The following is a 5697-nucleotide window of genomic DNA, read 5'->3' as shown; positions in this document are numbered from 1 at the left end:
AAAAAAAAAAAAAAAAAACCCAAACACCTGAAAACTGAAATATTTCAATTTGGATAGCTCACTGTGGTATCTCATCGGTGTTGTAGTTTAATTTCCTCTCGTCCCTGTTCTCCTCTTTGGGCCAGGCTTCTTCCACATACTACATCTCCCATAGTGCATCATGGTCACAGGTGCTCATGATGCAACCACCTCCCATCACTATGAGGGAAAATCATAGTGCACCATGGGAAATGTAGTCCAACCAGGAAGCACCACCTGTAAAGGAGAATGGGGGCATGAGGCACCTGAACTACAAGTCTCATGAGGAACCACGGCAGCATTTCCAAAGCAAAATATTTCCGTTTTTAGTCAAAGTATATATCTGTTTTTGATTATTCATCAAAAAGTCTAAATTTCCCATGGAAAAAAGGCCATGTTTTGAACAACTCTAGCCTCAACCCTTCCCTGGAGGGAGTCATCGGTATACATAACAAGACAGCTTGGTCTCTATGCTTACTCAGTGTTTGGCCTCATTATCCAGACCATACACAAGGATGCTTCTTATAATGATGGGTTTTGTGATGAAGATTTCTGTCCTTCAGAGGCTGGACTGAGAACCTCAAACCCATTCCTTTCAGTCACGGAACAGCCATCAGATTGTAAATCACTGTTGTCCTCAACCAGATTCGGCGGGGGAAAGGCTCCACAACCAAGCCAGGCCCCTGAACCATAGTCACAACAAGAGGGAAGGTAGAGTTCCCCAGGAAAGATCTGAAAATCAAATGATATGCTTCAAAGCTTGGCAGATTCAACCTAACGATCACTTGGAAATTTGGGGCAAAATCCCGGCCCCACTGAAGTTAATGGCAAAACTCCAATTTTGATTGCAATGGGACCAGGACTTTGCCTTTGATCAGGCTGCCAACCCTTTTGGTGTCTCACCTACTTCCCCTTGGAATAAACATGCTTCAGTGATTTCTCTCGTGTGGGTATAGTTGAGACCTTCAGGTTGTGTATTTCCTTTCAATAGTCAAACGTTATTTACTCTCCCCCTCACTACTTTGAAGGTGAACAACTCAGAGAGGTTATATTCTGTAGCAACCAGTGTAATATAAATAAACCTCCCTCTATCTTGTTTCTTAGGCATCTGTTGTATCTTAATCACCCTGGAATCCTTAGCAATTCCATACCACGCCAGTCAGAGGATCCCACATTGTGAAACTGTCTGCAACATGTTCAGCCACTGACTCACTGTATGGCGCCGGCCAGGTCAGTTGCTTTGTGGGTGCTGCCATTTCTTCATCTACTAAATGGGGATAATTCCCCATGTTTAAGATCTTTAGACAAAAGACTCTATAAAGGCAAGGTGTCGACTAGTGCCTCCCATCAAAGATCTTAAAGCACTAGAGGTAATTGGTGTAGTTTGCAGCAAGGGAGATTTGGGTTAGATATTAGGAAAAACTTTCTAAAACAAGGATATTTAAGCTCTGGAACTGGTTACCTAGGGAGGTTGTGGAATCCCTGTCATTGCAGGTTTCTAAAAACAGGTTAGACCAGCCCCTGTAAGAGATGTTCTAGATATACTTAATCCTGCCTCAGTGCAGGGGGATGGACTAAGAGGACCTCTGGAGGTGCCTTCCAGCCCTACATTTCTATGATTCTAAGATGAACAAAGCGATCTGCAAATGTTCTTCTTTCTTGAGAGCTGCTTATCCCAGAAGCTGTGCTGCATTTTAAATGACTATTTTGGACCAATGAGTAGTGGAAGAACCATCTAACATAGGCTTGGAATGACTGTTGCTTCTCCTTTTCGACCAAATTCTACTCTGAGTCGCACTCATCAATGCAAAGTGACTTCACGGAAGTCAATGGAGTCACTCCAGTCTGACACCCAGCCAACTTGAAATCAGCGGAGTTCATTTGGATTGGCACTGCAGTAAATGAGAGCAGCACTGAGCCTGTCTCATACAAATCATTGTCAGAAAAACCTCCAAGGTGTGTCAGAGATTCAGCTGCTCAGACCTTTAGAAACTGAAAAATGATGGTCCGATCCTGCTTGTTTTCTCCATGCAAAACATCGTTTAGTTTCTGGAAATTTGAAGCGAGAAAGGTGATCAGGATTTGGTCCTTCGACTAGAAAAATCACAAGAACTAACTGCCTTCCTTTGCAATAGCTTTGGTACTTTAGCTTCCAGCTCTGGATAGAACCAGGAAGTGCCAGAGGCAGCCATGAAAACTAGAAAGACATTTGCATTTTCAGTTACGCAAATTTTCTGAAAAAGTCCCATTTGGGTTTGGCTGGATTTTGGAGGATGAAGGTTCTAGACAGTTGGATTATTTTATCCAAAACAATTTGCCTAGCCCCCGAATAACTCCATTCCACTAGTGGAAGGTGGAGATTAATGGTGCCTATTGTGCAGTAGATGCTAGTTTCTACCCAAGCAGGTCAGAGACAGTGTTTGCTCCACCTCTGTTCAGGCTAAAGGAAAGACCGCATACAAGATTATTTCAGGATGCCAGGATCTCTGCTCAGAGCATTTGGTTGACATTAATTATATCTGCACAGACAGGCAGAAAGAAATTTACGCATAATTCTGATAATTGCCCAGCTACAAAATGAAGATTATAGATGTATGTCTTGTATCTTAATACCGACTGCTCTAAACCACTTATGAAACACAGAACAATGTACTCAGCTTAGCAGAAGCATCCTATCAATATAGGCCAGTCCGCAGAGCAATTCAGCTGGCAATAATAAAGATGCACACAGAGTCTGTAATGTTTTCAAGGACGCAAATGGGAATCTTTCTTCAGGGTTTTTCCCTCCTCCCCCTTTTTTTAAATCAACATAAAAGTCCCAAGAAAGCCTGGAAAAAGATAAAACAAATACTATTCCTGACAGGATGGCAAATACGGGGAGTTGTTGAGGAATCTGAGTAAAAGTCAATAGTAAAGAGAAAAATAAAGGTTGGGGGGGAGAAGGTATGTAAATTCATTTAAAAAAAATCTCATTTCTTTGCAGTGAATGGAGTCACTGCAGTGGTTCTTTGGTGCCCTTTCACTGTATGCATTTCAGATGCAGGTGAAGCAGAGATAGGAACAATGGGGAGTACCAAAAGGTGGGGATGTTGTATACGGAAGGAACTGAGAGAAAGAACCCCTGGATTCTACTCCGCACTCTGACGCCACATCACTTAACCTCGGTGCCTCCATTTGCTAATGGACTGAGATACAACGGTGATGGGCCACCTTATTAATCTGCTAGGCAGCTCTGGTGCAACATGGGTTCAGTCTGCTTTCCTCCAACCCTGCCAGACCATTGAACAAGGGGTCAGGCCTGGGATCTGATAGCAGGGCTCTCCACGTGGCCCACGTTCCAGCTAGGGCAACGCTTAATTTTTACACAGTCAGCGGGAGAAAGAGAGACCCTTTTCTTTGCTCTACTCCACAAGAGAGTGGACCTGCACAGGAGTTAATGTCTAACACAATATCCAGTAGCCATTCACTCATACCTGCTGAAGGCAGGAACTCTGGGGCACCAGGACCCCTTGGTCCCTGAGTTCAGAGGAGACCTTTCGCATCTGGTAATATGTACCACTGGGCTCCAGTGAGCTGCCACTGGCTGGTGCTCAGCTCCCTCTGGGTGAGAGCCAGCACAACAGGATGTGGGGAATTATAGACCAGTCAGCCTAACGTCAATACCTGGAAAGATATTGGAACAAATTATTAAACGATCAATTTGTAAGCACCCAGAGGATAATAGGGTTATAAGGAATAGCCAGCACATATTTGTAAAGAACAAATCATGCCAAACCAACCTAATTTCCTTCTCTTGACACGGTCACTGGCCTAGTGGATAGAGGGGAAGCCATATATGGGATATATCTTGATCTTAGTAAGGCTTTAAGGAAATGTGGTCTAAATGGAATTACTATAGGATGGGGCACAACTGGTGAAAGACGGCACTCAAAGGAGTAGGTATCAATGGTTTGCTGTCAAACTCGGAGAGTGCATCTAGTGGCGTCCCACAGGGGTCAGTCTTGAGTCTAGTCCTAGTCAGTATTTTCATGAATGACTTGGATAATGGAGCAGAGAGTATGCTTATACAACTTGCGTATGACACCAAGCTGGGAGTAGTTGCAAGCGCTTTGAAGGACAGGATTAGAATTCAAAACAACCTTAACAAATGGGAGGAATAAAGACAAGTGCAAAGTACTTCACTTAGGATGGAAAAAATCAAATGCACAACTACAAAATGGGGAATAACTGGCTAGGTGGTGGTACTGCTGAAAAGGATTGGGGGGGGTATAGGGGGTCACAAATTGAACATGAGTCAATGTGATTCAGCTGCAAAAAAGGTTAATATTCTGGGGTGTATTAACAAGATTATATGCAAGACATGGGAGGAAACTGTCCTACTTTACTCATCACTGGTGAGGCCTCAGCTGGAGAACTCTGTCCAGTTTTGGGTGTCACACTTTAGAAAAGATTTAACAAATTGGAGAGAGTCCAGAGGAGAACAACAAAAATGATAAAGGTTTAGGAAAACTGACCTATAAGAAACAGTTTAAAAAACTGGACATGTTTACTCTGGAGAAAAGAAGACTGTGGGGGGACTTGATAACAGCCTCCAAATACGTTAAGGGCTGTTCTAAAGAGAAGGGTTATGTCCACTGAAGGTAGAATAGGAAGTAATGGGCTTAATATGCAGCAAGGGAGATAGAGATTAGATATTAGGAATTGAGCCCGTTTCTCAGACGCTGAGACCAGTTAGCATACCACCCTCCTCTTCCAAAACCCCAGCTACAGGGCCCACTCTCCCCCCCTCAAACCCACCTCCACATCCTAATTATATTATTATGATTTATTATTGGTATTCCAGTATCACCTAGCAGCCCCAGTCATGCATCAGGATTCCACTGGACTAGGCCCTGTACACACACAGAACAAAAAAATTCAATAGAGCTTGGATTTGCCTACACGGGGAAACTGACCAGCACAGACGTGGTGGAAGAGCTCCCCATGTCGACACTCTATTCTGGAATAAAAATCACTTTATTCCGGAATAATTAGTGTGCTTCCAAAACAGAGTAATTATTCAGGCATAAAATCACCCAGATTGGTTTGCAAAATAGCTTGTTCCTCAATAGCTCCACCGGTCAATTTCCCTGTGTAGACAAGCCCGCCATCTAAGTAAACTAGATATGCAAATAACAGTGACTCAGGCCAGAACACTCTCCCCCTATAAGCGAGATTCGCCATCCAAGAGCTTGTGAAACAAAGTTCTTCACGAGCTACTGCTTCCAGTTTGTTATTTCACAACACACTTCCATGCCCAAGGTAAAGTTGCAACAACACTATCTCCTCTGCGTGGTTCAGGGGCCTGGGTGGGTCACATGCCAGAGCCTCAACTGACCCACGTCAGAGGTGATTAATTTATCAGGCTTCTGGCACCCACCACTGCCTGGGAGAAAAACTATATCCCAAATTCCATGCCGTCCCCACCCACCAGATGTGTCTTGGGGCGAGATGGGGCTGGAGAGGTGAACATTCCAAATCAGCTCACAAAAGCTGCTTGACATCAGGCGCTGATGACTGGGACAGGGCCAGACTCGGAGCATCCGGTTACACAAGTGACACTAGACAACAGCCTGTCATCTTGGGGGCCTGCAGGGAGAGTTCCTAACAAGGATATTACACAGGCTCTCTATGCAGGAC

The sequence above is a fragment of the Terrapene carolina genome, unplaced genomic scaffold, assembly GCF_002925995.2.
Source record: "Terrapene carolina triunguis isolate 2854851 unplaced genomic scaffold, T_m_triunguis-2.0 Scaffold238, whole genome shotgun sequence".
NCBI lineage: Eukaryota > Metazoa > Chordata > Testudines > Emydidae > Terrapene > Terrapene triunguis.
This window is presented reverse-complemented; position numbering follows the sequence as displayed.